Below are 20000 nucleotides of genomic sequence, written 5' to 3'. Positions count from 1 at the left end.
TTTCAGTTACTCTCCTCGTGTTACCTTCAGTTCTTGGAGACGCTCTGACTAAATGCAGAACTTAAAAGGGTTCTCCACCGATTTAACGTTGCTCTCCTATAAAATAATGGAGCAGAACCAGAGAATTCATCTTTCCACTTGATGGCTACATTTCCCACAATGCAACACGACTGTTGACAGTTTTTTCTTAATCAGAATCAGCAGCGGGACAGGATTTGGGTATCTGAAGCGTTCTGGTTTAAGTTCGTAGTCCGAGCTGTATCCAGCAGGCTCTGGTTGAACGCAGGTAAACGGTCTGTGGAGAGCAAGAGAGGCGAAACGAAGTGGCTGAGATACAAGCTGGTTACCTGGTGGATGTGGTCATGTTGGTTTAAATGAGCTGGTAAACTAGCTGCTTCATCACACCGTAAACAACGAGCAGCGAACATAAAATAAAGATTTACAGTCTCTTGATAGAGACTCTATATTATAGAAGCTTATCGTGTGTAGATATATAGATGTATAGATATATAGATGTATAGAAGTATAAATATATAGATGTAAAGATGTAGATATATAGAAGTATAGATGTATAGATGTGTAGATATATAGATATATAGATGTATAGAAGTATAGATATATAGATGTATAGAAGTATAAATATATAGAAGTATAGATGTATAGATATATAGATGTGTAGATATATAAATGTATAGATGTATAGATATATAGAAGTATAGATATATAGATGTATAAATATATAGATGTATAGAAGTATAAATATATAGATGTATATATATATATAGAAGTATAAATATATAGATGTATAGATATAAAGATATATAGAAGTATAAATATATAGATATATAGATATAGATGAATAGATATATAGAAGTATAAATATATAGATGTATAGATATATAGATGTATAGATATATAGAAGTATAAATATATAGATGTATAGATATATAGAAGTATAAATATATAGATGTATAGATATATAGATGTGTAGATATATAGATATATAGAAGTATAAATATATAGATGTATAAATATATAGATGTATAGATATATAGATGTGTAGATATATAGATGTATAGATATATAGAAGTATAAATATATAGATGTATAGATATATAGATGTGTAGATATATAGATGTATAGATATATAGATGTATAGATATATAGATGTATAGAAGTATAAATATATAGATATAAAGATGTATATATATAGATGTATAGATATATAGATGTATAGATATAAAGATATATATATATATATAGATGTATAGATATAAAGATATATAGAAGTATAAATATATAGATGTATAGATATATAGATGTATAGATATATAGATGTATAGATATAAAGATATATAGAAGTATAAAGATATAGATGTATAGATATATAGATGTATAGATATAAAGATATATAGATGTATAGATATATAGAAGTATAAATATATAGATATATAGATGTATAGATATATAGAAGTATAAATATATAGATGTTTAGATATATAGAAGTATAAATATATAGATGTATAGATATATAGAAGTATAAATATATAGATGTATAAATATATAGATGTGTAGATAGATAGATGTATAGATATATAGAAGTATAAATATATAGATGTATAGATATATAGATGTGTAGATATATAGATGTATAGATATATAGAAGTATAGATGTATAGATGTGTATATATATAAATGTATAGATATATAGAAGTATAGATGTATAGATATATAGATGTATAGATATATAGAAGTATAGATGTAAAGATATATAGATGTGTAGATATATAGATGTATAGATATATAGATATAAAGATATATAGAAGTATAAATATATAGATGTATAGATATATAGATGTAAAGATATATAGATGTGTAGATATATAGATGTAAAGATATATAGATGTGTAGATATATAGATGTAAAGATGTATAGATGTATAGATATAAAGATGTATAGATATAAAGAAGTATAAATATATAGATGTATAGATATATAGATGTATAGATGTAAAGATGTATAGATATAAAGATATATAGATGTATAGATATATAGATGTAAAGATGTATAGATATAAAGCTATATAGATGTAAAGATATATAGATGTATAGATATAAAGATGTATAGATATATAAATGTAAAGATATATAGATGTGTAGATATATAGATGTATAGAAGTATAGATGTAAAGATGTATAGATATAAAGATATATAGATGTACAGATATCTACATAACCTCTCTAACCTAAACGCTGTGACTTTAAATCGGTTTGTATTTAAACGTACAAACACGCTATCAGCCATTAATAAAGTAGAAAGAAACACTGATGGTGTTTGATTTGAAATCTTCAAACACGGTGAATCATCTTCATCGTCATCCTCGCTGAATACATTGATTCTGTTTCAAGAGTCACACCGGAAATCAATCGTGAACCGCAGCTACGGCGGAGACCAGAGTTAATTTGATCCCGGAGTCGGAGACGTGATCTGATCTGAAGTGTGGAGACACGTTACGCAATTATGAGTAACCCCAGAACGCTCAGCAGACATCGGTTAACTGAGAGTAGACCCCGAACTGTGACGCCCCACCGTCAGGGTCACACGTCCAGATGAAGCTCCGTCCTCTCCGGGTCAACGGAGACAAATGATGTGAGCCAAGAGACGGGGAGGGTGAGGAAATAGAGACTGGGGAAGAGGAGGGACAGTGAGGGTGAGGAAATAGAGACGACGGAAGAGGAGAGACGGTGAGGGTGAGGAAATAGAGACGAGGGAAGAGGAGACAGTGAGGAAATAGAGACGTGAGGGTGAGGAAATAGAGACAAGGGAAGAGGAGAGACAGTGAGGGTGAGGAAATAGAGACAAGGGAAGAGGAGAGACAGGGAGGGTGAGGAAATAGAGACGAGGGAAAAGGAGAGACAGGGAGGAAATAGAGATGAGGGAAGAGGAGAGACAGGGAGGGTGAGGAATCAATAGCTGATTGAAAGGAGAGACATGTGAGGAGAGGAGACGTGTGACTCAAAGGAAGGCTGCAGCGCCGCTGTTAAAGTCATTTCCTCTCCACACATTTCTGTTGCAGGCTGGAAATAGACTTTGCCATCAGATGCGAATAACAGAATATCCTGACAATTATACGGCTGAGCTGCACTCGACTGTTACTCTCCTCAGAAGGTTCTGGATGGAGCAACATTAATGAATGTGAGGTTCAGCTATGCAGAGTAAATACTCTTAAAGACAGAAGAACAGACATCGAGGATGAGATGACCTTCTTTATTAAAGTGAAGTCCACATGAAGTGATTATACAAACATACAGCGGGATGATCGTTAAAGACAGTGGAAGAAAGAACGTCTCACAGCGCCTCGTATGTTGGAGATGCACATGGACCTGGGTCAGAATGATGAACACGTGTTCACAGTACCGGACCTCGTAAAAGCAGCTGCATCCAACTCGAGAGGAACAACGACCTCATGCTACATATCTGAGACTAGAGAATCTCCACGACGGAAAGTAAACGTCATCAAGAGACTTCACACAAAGGAAGCTGCATTTGATATTCTCCCACTGATCACAGGCTGCTGCAGGAAACATGACTCACAATCATGACATTCATTATTGGCCATTGTACACCAACAATAGCACAATCTATCAGTTGGCTTGGCTACTCATTTGTCATTTGAAGTAAGACAACGTTAAAATGACTTCAGGGTTTATTTCAGGGTTCAAGGGTCATTTATTCTGCGTCACACAACCAAATGCAGCCGTAGCTCATGTATGCGACACAAGACAAACAGGACAGCAGCAGCAGCGCATTCCTGTGGTGCAGTTCTGAAATTTGTAATAAAACGAATGTTAACAGATACGGCAGCATCATGGATATCCAATCCCCAGGCTTCCCTCTCTGATGTGGTGCTCTGTCACATACCATCAAAGACATCAGATTAAGACAAAGACGTTGCTAAATGCATGGAAGCTATCGGCTGCAGCCTGTACATGGTAGCGCGCTGTCACCAGTACCGATACAGTCACCAACACAAATTCACCAGATTTTGTAATGAGCTTCATTTTCCAGAGCAGGCTTGAGCTGCGATTGTAAAGCTGCGTGGTCGTTACAGGAAACAAGGGGGGGGGGGGGGGGGCGTTGACATTGTTTTACTTCATGACGGTGATTAGTCCCAAACGGTCGACTCCATCCCAGAATTGGCCATGCAAGATTAGATTTTAAACGGTGCATGCTGTTTTTAGACATTTTCAACCATGAAATGACGACTTTTGTAAATTTGAAATGTAAGAAAAATCAATATTAACACCAGCGTTGTGTTTCCTCACTGTACACATCATTTAGGTAATAGCTTCATAAACACCGTCAGTGAACCTGGAGGTACAGGACCGACAGTGAACCTGGAGGTACAGGACCGTCAGTGAACCTGGAGGTAAAGGACCGTCAGTGAACCTGGAGGTACAGGTCCGTCAGTGAACCTGGAGGTACAGGTCCGTCAGTGAACCTGGAGGTAAAGGACCGTCAGTGAACCTGGAGGTAAAGGACCGTCAGTGAACCTGGAGGTAAAGGACCGTCAGTGAACCTGGAGGTACAGGACCGTCAGTGAACCTGGAGGTACAGGTCCGTCAGTGAACCTGGAGGTAAAGGACCGTCAGTGAACCTGGAGGTACAGGTCCGTCAGTGAACCTGGAGGTAAAGGACCGTCAGTGAACCTGGAGGTAAAGGACCGTCAGTGAACCTGGAGGTACAGGTCCGTCAGTGAACCTGGAGGTACAGGTCCGTCAGTGAACCTGGAGGTAAAGGACCGTCAGTGAACCTGGAGGTAAAGGACCGTCAGTGAACCTGGAGGTACAGGTCCGTCAGTGAACCTGGAGGTACAGGTCCGTCAGTGAACCTGGAGGTAAAGGACCGTCAGTGAACCTGGAGGTAAAGGACCGTCAGTGAACCTGGAGGTAAAGGACCGTCAGTGAACCTGGAGGTACAGGTCCGTCAGTGAACCTGGAGGTACAGGTCCGTCAGTGAACCTGGAGGTAAAGGACCGTCAGTGAACCTGGAGGTACAGGTCCGTCAGTGAACCTGGAGGTACAGGTCCGTCAGTGAACCTGGAGGTACAGGTCCGTCAGTGAACCTGGAGGTAAAGGTCCGTCAGTGAACCTGGAGGTACAGGTCCGTCAGTGAACCTGGAGGTACAGGTCCGTCAGTGAACCTGGAGGTAAAGGACCGTCAGTGAACCTGGAGGTAAAGGTCCGTCAGTGAACCTGGAGGTAAAGGACCGTCAGTGAACCTGGAGGTAAAGGTCCGTCAGTGAACCTGGAGGTAAAGGACCGTCAGTGAACCTGGAGGTAAAGGTCCGTCAGTGAACCTGGAGGTAAAGGTCCGTCAGTGAACCTGGAGGTACAGGTCCGTCAGTGAACCTGGAGGTACAGGTCCGTCAGTGAACCTGGAGGTACAGGTCCGTCAGTGAACCTGGAGGTAAAGGACCGTCAGGCAAAAGACGAGACAATAAAAAAGGTGAAATCTGATCCCCAAGGGATCTCTGTGACCGGCGTCTGTTTGTCGAGGTGCCACGTTAGAGACTTCTCTCTCTCTCTCTCTCTCTCTCTCTCTCTCTCTCTCTCTCTCTCTCTCTCTCTCTCTCTCTCTCTCTCTCTCTCTCTCTCATGTTTTCATCCACAGCTCCGCTCCCCTCGAGGACCTTCCACATCTGATACCGGCACGCTGATGTTAAACGCTCTGAGCCGTGGTGGTGTGTGTGTGTGTGTGTGTGTGTGTGTGTGTGTGTGTGTGTGTGTGTGTGTGTGTGTGTGTGTGTGTGTGTGTGTGTGTGTGTGTGTGTGTGTGTGTGTGTGTGTGGGGGGGGGGGGGGGGGGGGGGGGGGCTGTGTCACGGCTCATCGCGTTCCAGTTACTGCAGCATGTGTTTGCTCTGGAGGACTGTGAGTGGGACACATGGAGGGGGTTTGGTGTCAGGGGATGACGGAGCTTTGAGGCCTCAACCCTAAAGGCCTTCCTTTAAAAGAGGTGTAACTGTACGTGTGTGTGTGTGTGTGTGTGTGTGTGTGTGTGTGTGTGTGTGTGTGTGTGTTCAGTGTGTTAAGACACATGGATGACTGTGCCTGCAGACACTGATGCATGATCATAATCAGTTCTTTTGTTATCTGCAGGTGTGATTCAGCTCCGCAGTGGGAATGCTCTTCACACGTTAACGGACTAATGACCCAGTGAGCGGTGTTAGGGAGGTGATGAGGTCAATGGAGAAGGGAGATAATGAGGATGACACGGATGCCTCTATTAGAGTCCCCAACATCCGTCTTGCCCTTTTGATTTGATCACCCTAACCTGAAAAACAAAACTCTAATCCTTCACCATCACTGCGGCAAGGGGACCCGACACCTTGTCCAAACAGAGTCTTTAACACAAGCAGGGGACGGACACGTGTCAACAAGCAGCTCAGGTAACGTCACTTTAACTAAAGTGAAGCACTGGATTCACACGGTGTCAGGAATGAAGTCATGTAATGAGTTCATGGTCTCAATCTCTAGTTTAAAGTCTTCTTCAATACAGCATGATGTTCATTTAGTACATTATGCTCCATTTAGAGTCAAACAGACCATAAAGCAGGGGACGCTTTAGGGGCGGAGCTTCCTCGTAAACGACGACGTCAGCGTAGATGCTGCACTACCATCAATTATATCAGAACTTTATTTAAAGAAGAGCAAAGAACGACACTGAAGACATTTCTCGATGGAAAAGATGTGTTCTGGCTTTGGTTAGAGTTTGATTGACAGATGGCTCATCCAATCACCTGCCACGTATTCTTTTGAAAGCACCCGCCCCTTTTCCAAACAGTTTCCAATGACGGTTCCTCAGATGGTTTTGTTTCAGGTCACACTGTTAGTCAAGTGAAGTGCGGTTCTAACACGCGGTTCTATCTGTCCCTCGGTAGCGGAGCTGGACTGACCAAAACTAAATGTAACGTAAACAATCATTGGAAGATAAACGGCTGGATGACGGGGAATCATTTCACAACCTTCTCTTTTTGAGAAGCCCATGAGGATCCTTCTGAAGGGAGAACCGTTGTTGTGGTTCTCTAACACATCACTGGCTCTGACATCACTTTCTCATCCAGAACACAAACAGGAAGTCCAGAGAGCCGCTGTCATGCAGCTGTTATTCTCCACGCTGCTCAAAATCACTGACAGAAACACCTTCTGTGAAACATCCTCTATCCAGATACAATTCACACTCCTGTTCAAAAAGGTGGAGCTTCACAGAAATACCAACGCACACAAAGACGGACGTGGAAACACTGATTTCCTCCGGGTGAAAACACATTTCGCTGCAGAAGAGACGCTCGTTGTGCTCAGTTTTTTTATAGATGACCTTCTTCACCTGAGCAAAACATTTCCAGGTAGCGCAACCGAAGTGTGAATATTTACAAGCCATACAGGACTGCGATGGAGAGACGATGTCCCAGTGTCCCCTTTCCAATTACCACGCCGGCGTTTAGCTGACAGAGGTCCGTGTTCCTGTCCCTGGAAACATCAGCCTCTTCACTGAACCCTAATGACGCTGAAACTAAACGCTTTTATGAGCTTTGATAGTAGACGAGACTCCGCTGAAGGAGATCATTTGCTCCGGTCTATTAAATATTAAGCTAACTAAACGTATTTATTAGATGAGAGCCGCTGCGATGCGATGCGATGCAGTTAATTGATCTGGAATTCCACTCAGACTGCAGGGATCTGACTCTTCACACTGTAAAGTCTTTACGCTGCCGTTTGGTGTTCGGAGGTTTTGAAGAATTCAGACGAAGCGTTTTATAATTCCTCTGTACTTAACTCCAGACTACGCAAGAGAAAATGAGCCGTTTCCCTCTTTTCTGCTTCGATCTGAGGCCATTAAGAACCTCGGTCTGGACGGAGACGCCGAGGGGTCGACGCTCGGTCATAACTCACTCTGGAGCTCTTTCGGGAGACGAGCCATCGATTCCCTGGTGGCTCAACGCACAAGTGCACATCCACAACACAGTACAGGAGGAGAGTCACGCAGGGAGATAATCCACCGTCACGGGCCAGAAAAAGCATCTGGATCACAACGTACTACTCAAAGAGGAGAAGTATTAGTCTGTTTGTGCTAAATCTCAGGACGCACAGAACATCGACACAACTTCTTATCGTGCATACGGGCAAAGAAATAGAAAAAGACATCCGTCAGCTTCCTCGTCTTTCAGACATTTTGAATCTATTCACGTCCATCTCCTCCACATGTTCCCTCTGAAGCCTCCTCCAGAGGGACGCGGCGTTATAATGGAGATAAGAAGACGTCTACCAGCAGACATCTTCACGTTATCTTTCATTAACGACTCCCGAGTACTGAGCTGCATTTATTACGCCTCTGAAAGGGAAACAAGACGGTCACAACACACGCGTGTGCACATCCACACGCAAGTCTCTCAGTAGAAACACAGAGAGTGTAGTACACACAACACACACACACACACACACACTCTACACCGAGCTGAGTTCATCTGAGCTTTCTGTGAGAGGAAGAAGCCTTTATGTTGACATCTCTCATTCAAGGAAGAATCAAAGGAAGAGCGCAGAAATGAGACGGAAGGTCTCCATGAGTTTGAGTTCTTCTTTGAGACGCCGTCCTCGTTTCCTCCTGTTAGACTGAGTCTAACTGAGTCTGAGTCAGAGTCTAACTGAGTCTAACAGAGTCTAACTGAGTCTGACAGAGTCTAACTGAGTCTGAGTCTAACTGAGTCTGAGTCTGACAGAGTCTAACTGAGTCTGACTCTAACTGAGTCTAACAGAGTCTAACAGAGACTGAGTCTAACTGAGTCTGAGTCTAACTGAGTCTGACAGAGTCTAACTGAGTCTGACAGAGTCTAACTGAGTCTGAGTCTAACTGAGTCTGAGTCTGACAGAGTCTAACTGAGTCTGACTCTAACTGAGTCTAACAGAGTCTAACAGAGACTGAGTCTAACTGAGTCTGAGTCTAACTGAGTCTGAGTCTGACAGAGTCTAACAGAGTCTAACTGAGACTGAGTCTAACTGAGTCTGAGTCTAACTGAGTCTGAGTCTGACAGTCTAACTGAGTCTGAGTCTAACAGAGTCTAACTGAGTCTAACTGCAGCTCTTGATCTGACTCTTGACCTCCAGTGACTTCAGTTGAAAACCTTTCAAAGCACATTAACAGAAATGAATAGATATCTTGTGTTCTTCAACCACACATGACATGAAGTCTGTACTTCACTTCACAGTCATTTAGCTTCTATCCAAAGCGACTCACAGTTCAGATTCTAGCTCATTTCTACAGCAGGCTCAGCTACAGGAGAGACGTTCACATCGTGGAGCCGGCCCTGCTCTCCACTTAGACACACTTAAACCCCTTCTGCGTTTCGCACCGAGGCTTTACATCAACAGTGTGGAGCCCGGAGGGCCGGCCTTCCGGATCTGCCAAATCCACTTTGCGTGGAAGTAATTGGATAAGACACTTAATGACAACGCGTTGAACGGACGAGACGGGAGCCACGTGGGAACAGGGTGCCCTCTAATCCACCCATCTGTGAACATGAACAGGAAACACACCAGAGCAGCAGAACATCCAACCGAGCCTCCACTTTAACTGGAAATGCAAGAAAATGAGCTCCATAACACTGCAAAACAACAATCCTCTGTGCTGCAAAACACAGTAAAAGAGAATGTCACATCTGGGGGATCAGATTGCTTATTTTATCATCCATTTGCCTGTTCTGTGAGGGCAGTAAATCACCTCTAATTGGATCTCATATGCAGCATGTATTCAGAGAACAAACCCCTCCAAACCCCCACGGCGGCGTGATGGCGAGTAAAAGAGAAGCAACACTAAAAAAAAAAAGGGCCGCTGAGGCGTTCCACGTAGAACCGCCTGAAACACAAGTTCAGCCGGAATTCTAATGAAGCGAATTGATGAAACTGCGCCGCATGAAAGGACGTGGAAGACAAGGTAAACAGATCGAGAAACCCATTTCTATACGAGGAGTTATGAAACTCTCCCCATTTGCATATCTATTTCTGTCTCAGGCGCTCCGCCATCACTGTCACAGATTACCGGCTTCAGATGTTACCTCATCGAGCAGGAGGAGCAGGAGGAGCAGGTCACCCCAACACCGTCATGCGATAGCCGACTGTCATAACCCGCTCTATTTAGCTTCCTCTTTTGGGACGGATGGAGAGCCGATTAACCCCACAGCCTCTTAAACATATGGTCGTAAAACTATATGAGCCCTCGTGAACTTTGAGCATCGCTTGGGGGTCAAAGTCATCCAGCAGGAGTGAAGAGACGGCTGAAAGATCAAGGAGGCCACGTCCAACGTTAAGCGCCTGAAGGGAGGTGGGTTAGGAGAGAGTAGTGGAGAGGAAACGGAAGAGGAAGATTTGAGTTTGGAAGCTGGAGACCTGCAGAACAAGAGAGTGAAAGGTGCATTCATGGAGTCATAGTGAGAGTGACCAGAAGAAAAGAATTACAGAAGCAGAGTTTTGCAAAAGGAAATCATGCAGCTGACGCCATTTTGGCTTTTTGCAACCAGTGAACGGAAGTGACCGTATTTGGTCTGAGGAGGAGTGACGTAGAGACGCCATATAGTCTCTGGTAGTGACAGAGACCTGTCAATCACAGTAGCCCCGCCCCTAAAGCATCACCTCTTTATGGTGTGTTTGACTCTAAATGGAGCATAATGTACTAAATGAACATCATGCTGTATTGAAGAAGACTGTAAACTAGAGATTGAGACCATAAACTCATGTTTACAATGTTTACTGAGGGAATAAATCAAGAGAGAAGTAGAGTCATTTTAGACTAGACTTCTATACAACCAGAGGAGTCGCCCCCTGCTGGACACTAGAGAGAATGCAGCTTTAAGGAACTTCTGCATTGGCTTCACTCGTCAGAACCGGAGGTTGACGCCTGATTATTACCGATGCAGCCGAACTCAAGAAATCGGATTGTTGTTTATTTTTTTACTGCATCGTTGTTAACAAGGGAGGAAGAGGAGGAAGAGGAGGTCTCTGAGTGTTTTACTAGTCTTATTGTTTCAGGGTGTTTATGGGATGAAACCTTCAGAGATACTGTTTAAACTCAGGTGTAATGACCTCACTGATGAGGAGCTATATGTATTTATTTAGTCATTGAATCATGCATTTGAACTGACCTGAACACTGGGATACTGATGCAGTGTTGTGTATTTGTTGCATCTGTGCTGCAACACTTCATAACCTGAAGTAAATGAATGTCTCTCTTTTTAAAACCTCTGCTTCCATCAAGGGCAGAGATGCAGATCAATGAACGTTACTGATGGTGATTGAATATTGTACACATGTTGACGTAGCTAAATGTACTGCGTAGTATTAAATGTAGTAAATGGTTCATTTTTGGCTAGTTTACATCAAAGGACTGTAGTGTCACCACAGGGACTGACTTTAGAGGAGATAAATCATTCCACGCTCGCTGCAGAGACCCATGAATATTCAGCACAGAGAGTTGGTCTGTCGAGGTTACGTCAGATGTACGACGGTTACTGTTGAAGACGTTTGCATGTGAGCCAGAACAGACATCAAGACCAACCTCTTGGTCCTCTTTCCAGAACTGGAATCCGGTTTATTGCCAAGCAGGTTTTCACGTACGAGGACTTTGCTTTGGTGTCTATGTGCACAACATAAACATGACGAAAGAACAATCTGTTGAAAATCAAGAAACAGAATCAGTCCAGCGTTCAGTCTTTCATAATGACTATGAGACGTGTTGCTGCACTAGAATAGATGAAAGAACACATTGATTGCCGTGCTGTGTTTGAGTTCTTAAGTCTCGTGATTTATCACGGCGCCGTCGCTGCGTTCTCCTGCCAAACACGTCCGCTCCGTCGCTCTTTCATATTTGGTGCAACACAACAAACAGTAAGACTTTAGCTCGTTGAACACGGAGCCTAAACCCCGGTGTTAGTCGCTTCAGGCCCACCGAAAGCCAGAGCAAGGCACGTGTGTGTGTGTGTGTGTGTGTGTGTGTGTGTGTGGAATATTAAACTGGGCAGACTGGTGCTCGGTGAGGCCCTGAGCTCAGCAGACATCAGCACACTGTCATCTCAGCAGACGGTGAGGAGCTCCGCCTCCTGGACGGTGCTCAGAGCTTTGGGGGCGGAGTTGTACCGGCAAACAAGCAACAGAACGATTTGAGAATGCAGAGGTTGAACTGTGCAGCAGCAGAATCACAAAAGGTGAAGGTACAGCAGTACGTAACAACGCTGTGCAGGCAGTACAAACAGGCAGACATGATCACGTTAGCATTTGGGTTATTCGGTTCTATTCCAAGCCGTGCAGGATTACTGAACGACGTAATCCTAAGAATGATCACATATGGGCCGTGTCATTAAGCGGGAGAACGAATGTGTGTGTTTACATGTGCGCTGTGTCTAAAACAGCAGGCGGACATCTTTTTAACGGCGGTTCATACTCATGAGGAAGCATCACAAGATGGGAGTCCTTCAGCGCTCACAAACACAACAATGATCATTGTTCTGCTCAGCCTCCGTACGTAAACAGCCTCCTGTAAAGAGTGAATCACAGCTCCATCCATCCATCCATCCGTCCGTCCATCCATCCATCCGTCCGTCCCGGCAGAGACGACCGTTCAGCACACGGTGCCGTGTGCGTCTCCTCCTTCATTGTCCGTGAACAACGGTTGGAATCGTTAATCTGACTTGTGCTTAATGCAGGATTAGCGCCTCGGCTTCTGTTCTGAGATCAGTGCAAACGGCTCACCGATTGGTTAACTGAACGTCAGCTCTCTCACATCGTTGATGTTTGAATCTTATATGTGTTTGTGTCCGCTGTCAACATGCAGAATTAATAATTCAGAAACACTTGCGTCAAAAGGAGACGGGAACATTTATAGCTACAAATGGGTTTATATTTGTATCTGATGGGGGGGGGGGGGATGCTCTCAGCATTCAAGCAGCAGAATCTGCAGAGAACTCAGCAGATATGAGATACGAGATACATAATGCACCAGGCGAGAGATGCCAGTGAATGTATGATTAATGTGAGTGTGTGTGTGTGTGTGTGTGTGTGTGTGTGTGTGTGTGTGTGTGTGTGTGATATACAGCGGTGGAAGAAGTACTCAGATCTCTACTCTACGTAAACACTGTAAAATACTCTGTGCCAAGTACAAGTCCTGCATTCAAAATAGTACTCAAGTAAAAGTACTAAAGTATCACCGTCGATATAATTAAAGTAAAAGTACTCGTTATACTGAATGGCCCATTTCAAAATAATATCCATTATATTATTGGATTATAATCATTGATGCAATAAACTTCTTTAATGTTGCGGCTGCCAGCCTAGTTTAATTTATAATAAATCAAGACTTCAGTGTTTCATAATCAGGAAACACAAAACCCTCTTGATGTGAGAGAGGGTTCCGTCCCCCCCGATATTTAGAACAGAAACACTTCATTCTCTCTCTCTCACACACACACACACACACACACACACACACACACACACACACACACACACACACACACACACACACACACACACACACACACACACACACACACACACACACACACACACACACACACACACACACACACACGTGATGACACGTCTCCTCCAGTGGAGTTGAATCAGGTTGCCGAGCAGATGGGGTGAAAAGCCTTTGTAGCCTTTTCCCCGTCACGCCCTCGGGAGCCCGATCCGTCTCCCAGTCTGCGCTCGTCCCTCCCTCTCATTAAGGAAACGAAAGCCTTAATTGGAAATTGTTTTAATTTCCCTGACACGTTTGAAGCTCTCATCTTCCCCTTCACTTCCTCTAATTTGGAGACACACTTGACAAATTTGGGGCGGCAGCTCCACCGACGCTCATCCCCGGTCAGAGTTTTCGTCTTTGCTCCACTTTCCGCTGTATTCACTCCACATCATGAACAACACGAAGCACACATGCCGGTTCACCAAAACCGAAGCAGCTCCGACAGTCGCGTGTGAATAAGAGTTTAGTTTTGCAGCGATCTCAGACCAGAAGAGAGGAGACGGAGGACCGCTGCTCCGTCCACGCTGGACACAAACACACATGATGAATATCAATGTCAGCGCCGGCTTCAAAACACTGCGGCCGTTTAAACGTTATTCACGCCCCTCGCTTTACAAAGCCGCCATTTCCTTTTGACCTTTGATGTCTAGAAATGAAACGCAAACCGGCGTCGCCGCGCTTCGAGCCGAGCTCCTCTCGACGACGAATGATTAAACGATAAACGACAAGAAAGTACGGTCGCTGTCCGCCCTGGTGCTGAAGGAAGGAGCCTGGAGGTCAGACGAGCGTCTGAAGGTGAACCTCTCTCAACTTTAGACCAGGAAGAAACATCTACGCAGGCAAGGCACACAAGGAGTTAAACACAAACACATCCTGCTTTTGGAAGCTGCGAGAGACCGGTGGTCGATGCATCTGTTGTGATATTAAGACTCTAATTATAGAACAAAAGATGATTAAAATGGTTGGAAGACGCTTAAAGAGCAGCGATGCTGTCAGGATTGAAGAAGGTTCAGTGTTCAGAAACAAACAAGTCCTCAGGTCAGCAGAGAGGTCACTACTGAAACAACCACTGATCAGAGTAGACGACTGACTGATTCTCATCATCTGAGCTGCTAGATGGAGCCGTGTTCACGTGTTCATATCAATATCTGTGTTTGGCAGTAACAGACCAGTGAGTTGGACGTGTCACATGTTTAGATTTAGACCTGGATATCTGAGTCTGGATGCCAAAGTAGTCTCAGGTTTTGGGCGGGTGGACTTACGTTAGCTGAGCCTGGCTGACTAGTCTGGCATGACTGAAGGATTCAGGAACAGTGGATTGAAGTCTCTGCTCCCTGCTTCATGTGAACGTCACGTGACAAAGACTCAGGTTGAACATGGACAGCGGTCCTTTAACAGAGAAGCAGAAAGACGTTTTCATCTTCTCCACAACAGACAAAAGCCGACACGCTGCATATGAAGCCTGACCCGGGTGTTCACCCGACTCTCTGCCACGCTCTAGTTTACAACCCCCCAAAACCTGTGTGGCTGCTTAGCATATGAATATAGAGATATGATAAAAAGGAGTTTAGAGAGGGCTGATGAATATGTGTGGCTTTGAAGCGCTTGTTGTGCGATCGTGTGCAGATGAGAGCGTAGGTGGTGTGTGTGTGTGTGTGTGTGTGTGTGTGTGTGTGTGTGTGTGTGTGTGTGTGTGTGTGTGTGTGTGTGTGTGTGTGTGTGTGTGGCATCTGGAGCTTTTTTCTGTAAACCCTCAAACCAGGAGAGGTAAAAAACCAGCTCAGCCTGATGGTCTAGTCCACACTACAGTGTGTGTGTGTGTGTGTGTGTGTGTGTGTGTGTGTGTGTGTGTGTGTGTGTGTGTGTGTGTGTGTGTGTGTGTGTGTCTCAAAGGGAGGACACCGCTCTCTCCACACACTCCACACACTGTGGATTCATCGCCTTAGCAACCAGTCGATTCAAAGATGATGAATCACGGCAAAGACGGCTAATTTCTTTGCAGTTGTCAAACATGAACAATGGGTGGTAAGGAGGAGTCAGCGTCACCACAGTGTGTGTGTGTGTGTGTGTGTGTGTGTGTGTGTGTGTGTGTGTGTGTGTGAGAGAGAAAGGAGAATCAAGGAGGAGAATCAGAGAAGGGAAGAAGGGAGAGCGACTTGCTGCTCTCTGTAGATACTATAAGATCCTCATCAGCTTGCCGAGGAGCTCTCTCTCTTTCGTTCTCTCACCACACACATTTTTAAGAGTATATAAGAATACACTTCCACTCTCTCTGAAGAGGTCTATTAGAGGTCTATTACATGAAGGTTTCCGCTGCTGCAGGTTTGATTGCACACCAGGGATTATTAGCCATGCACCAATACAAACACGCTTCCAATCAGAAACCTGATGATTCCAGGTGAGAGTGGACTCCTTGATTCAGCGTGATCCGATGTCCTGCTGGTCTCCATCGAACAGAACTAAACGTCTGACCTCCTCCTCTCTGATCTTCAGAGGAGGCTGAACGGGCCCCGGATGCTGTTCCTGACAAACAGCATCCTTTGACAGAAGGGGAGGGTCTCCATCTGCGTACAGTACTTCCTGCTGAGAGCGCTGACACACACACACACACACACACACACACACACACACACACACACACACACACACACACACACACACACACACACACACACACACACACACACACACAGCAGCGATGGTCTAAAAGACATTCCAGAGAAGCACTACTGTCACCAACAGTGTGAATATTGCAGCTTCAAAAGCCGCCCGGCCTGCAAACGGTGCTGCTAATTCAGCAACAAGACGACAAATATCTCTCCAGTGGAGCAGAAAACCAACAGTGAAGCTGAACAGCTCCCTCTGCTGGCCAACGCCCAGGAAGCACGTGAGCTCCAGCAGCGTCCGGTGGACCGCCTGTTTACGTGACGCTTCGATTGGTTCACTGTCGTCTTAGTAGGTCAGCAACATGTATACAATAACAACAATAATAATAACAATAATAATAATAATAATAATCTACCACATCCACGGCCGAACACACACCAACGACCTTCAACAAACACACTGTTAACCTGAACCTACCGGGACTCAGGCTACTTTATTGTGCGTTAGATTTACATGAAATGGAGATTTGGCTTTGGCACACAACACAACACACAACAAGTACACAACAACAACACACACCAGTATGCATGTTAAAGTCCATAAGAATCATCAGACATCTACTCTGTTATGAATCACAGTCCTTCTACTCATCCCCCTCAACATACTCTACTCAGACATAAATAGCCCCCCCCCCCCCACACACACACCTTAACAAACCTCAACAGAGCTTCTACGTCATCCTCTGTAAATGATGGTTGAGAGCAGCAGTATGAAGGGTTTGGTTTGCAGCTCACCTTTAATGTTTCTGATATTATTTAGTCTTCTGTGTCGTCAGTACTGATAAAATGTCATTTATTCAGCACAACTGTCACAGATGCTGGCTGTAGTTTATTAAATTAAGATTTATTTTGTGAGGATTTGCTGGTTTTCTTTGCTTCATGTCAGAAAATAGAATAGTTTATATTATATTATATATAACATCTTTGAACTGTAATGGTCGTTGAGATGGTTTTTATATATATATATATATATATATATATATATATATATATATATATATATATATATATATATATATATATATATATATATATATATATAGACTGTTATCAGATTATCACTGTATTCTCATTATTGACAGTATTCCTCGATCGATCATCTTGTCTGAGATGTTCAGACGTCTTGTATATCATACATCACAGTTCAGTATCTGTTAAGGAGACCCTGGAGTGTGGGTCTTGATGACTAATCCACAGCTGATCAACATATTGATCAGTAAAGAAATACAAATCAAAGATCACGTTGAGCTCGGACAGAGCTTCACCGCGTGGACGCTGAAGCTCTCGACATCCTGGACACCGGCCGATGTTATTTCTGCCGCTCTGGGTCCGGTGATGTGTAACCGTCGGTGTGAAACACGTGGGAGCTGGTGGTGTGGAAGGTGGCGCCGTCGTGGTCACAGCGTTCCCTCTCCTCTACCGGTCACTCGGCAAGAGAGTTCCTGTGGGCAGAGTGAGAGAGCATCGCACTCTCCGCCCACACGCTTGTCCTCCGAAAGCCACAGTCATCCTCGTGTGCACAAGAAGACAGGAAGTCAGGAGCCGGAGCCGCGGCTGTGGAACACGCTTTCTGTGCGGTGTGAAAGGTCACGGTGACGTCACCGCCGCGGCTGAATGTAGTCGAGATCGGTGACCTCAGAACCGACGGACGCCAGCTGTCCTGAGACAGGTTGAAGTGAATCATCAGGAGACGACGTGATGAAGTTTAGTAGCAGTGAGGATTAAAGTCCTGCTGCTGCTGCTGCTCTACTTGTTCTTATTGAAGAGCAGCCGCCATCAGAGCTCCACCAATTCACTGATAAACACGTCGTTAGAAATAAAGCAGCAGAATCAGGAAATGCTGTGTCGTCATCAACGTAACACGACTCTGATACTGAGAGAAACAGTGAAATGAAATCAACCAGTTCACCAACAATACAACCAGAAGCAGAACCAGAACCAGTCCAACACCATTCTGTGTGCCTCTGAGTCACACAACCACTTAAATACATATATCAGGATAGTTCATGTAGCTTTACTTTGAAGATGCAAAGGTTTGAAGTAAGTTTATAGTTTAGAAGGCAAACAATAAAACATAATTGAGAAGAAAGGATTTATTCCCAGTAGTATTTAGATCCTCAGTACAGCAATGTAAAAGTTTTCTGAAGTAAAAGTACATAGTATTGTCGGCTAAATGTACGTACATTATTAAAGGTGACAGTACTCATTCTGTGACGATGTGACACTTAAATTAATGTATCAATTAAACAATGTTGAGTATAATTGGATTGTTTATTAATTACAGTGTCTACAGCTGTCAGATGGGTCAAGAGTAACATTATTTATCCTGAACTGTAGACAAGTAGAAGCAGAAAATAGATAAAAGTAAAGCACAAGTCCTTAAAAAAATGTACTGAAGTGCAGTACTTTTGTACTTCACAGTACTGTTTGTTTCTGTACTGATGGAGGGAATGACAGTTCATTTAAAAATACAGTCAGACTAAAACAGAGACATGATGAAAGTCTGTGAACAGCCAAGATGAAAACCTGTTAAAAATGAATCAATGATTTTCTGGTCGCAAAGAAAATCCCTCCTCTGATTTGTGTACAGGTGTACTTCTTTAGGCTTCCTGAAGAGGGCAGCAAAACACCTTCAGGTGTCGCAGAGCAGAGCAGCAGGTCCTGATCTCCTGCGGGACTCTTGAGTCTCTCACTGACCCAGTCTGCTCCAGTCTCAAGTCTTTAGTTTAAGTACTCTATTGCAGAATCATGTATTTATACACGTACTACCAGATGTTGTCTTTGAATGTATGAAAGTAATAATTCAACCGTCCTGAAGTCAGTCAAAATGTAATCGATGAAAACACAGAATTCTAATTAATGAGAAATAAATGCTTGTTTTTTTAATCAAATATTAGCTATGATTTTAATGATGTATTATACGCTGCTTTGAGCTAGTGTCAGGAAGTTTAGCCAGTCATAATTACATCTCTAATATCTTTTATTATTCATTCATATTATTGCTGTGAAAGGAAACTCAAACTACCGAGTTTCTTTAGGTTTGAGGTTTGTTTTGTCTTATTCCATCGTAAACGCTGTTAGCCTGTTTCCAGCTCTATTTAACGGTCACTGTAGCTGCTTCAGTAGTGAGATCATAACATGAGGAACATGAGGAACATGTGCTATATTCTCTTGACACTTTCATTATTTTTATTTATTGTAAACAAAAAAATATTAAAAAAAAATATATGGATATATATATATATATATATATATATATATATATATATATATATATATATATATATATATATATATATGTTATTGATAGATGGACAGACAGATAGACACGGTTAGACAGACGGATGTACAGACAGACAGACAGATGGACAGACGCAGACAGACATACAGCTAAACGTATAACTTTAAGCTAGCTAGCCTCACGTCGTCTGCACTACGCGTTGTTAAACATACCTTCCGTTGGTATTAACTTGGTATTATTGACCAGTCATACAGCTGCAACGTGCTGCGACGACGTCTCCGTGTTGTTTCACCTCCAGACCTCCGAAAGGTTGACCTGGTACCGGACAAACAAGTAGCTTCAGCTAGCTAGCTAGCGCGCTCTTCACTTCCTGCTCTGCATCTGAATTTCGCGCGTCATGATAGTCACGTGATTGCAAACGAGCCAATCAAGGCCTCTTTACTTGAGTTCAGACATTAGAGGAGCTACATTATAATCTTGAGCTCAATGCAGTTAAACAGTTACAATCACATTTTTCACATTTTT

At 43.4% G+C, this 20000-nt stretch overlaps 1 protein-coding gene across 1 annotated transcript in view; it reads right to left on the bottom strand.

The window, feature by feature from the left end:
• LOC137886907 (prickle-like protein 2) overlaps window positions 1-19768 on the bottom strand; it is a 59965-nt gene extending 40197 nt beyond the window's left edge. The window contains exon 1 of the mRNA XM_068729599.1: window positions 19688-19768. The gene's annotated coding sequence lies outside the window, so the exon portion shown is untranslated. The remainder of the gene's footprint in view (window positions 1-19687) is intronic.
• Between the last annotated feature and the right edge of the window lie 232 nt (window positions 19769-20000).

This window comes from Cebidichthys violaceus, unplaced genomic scaffold (assembly GCF_023349555.1).
Source record: "Cebidichthys violaceus isolate CVI_PGR_0920_01 unplaced genomic scaffold, fCebVio1.0.p SCAF_47, whole genome shotgun sequence".
NCBI lineage: Eukaryota > Metazoa > Chordata > Actinopteri > Perciformes > Stichaeidae > Cebidichthys > Cebidichthys violaceus.
This window is presented reverse-complemented; position numbering and strand designations above follow the sequence as displayed.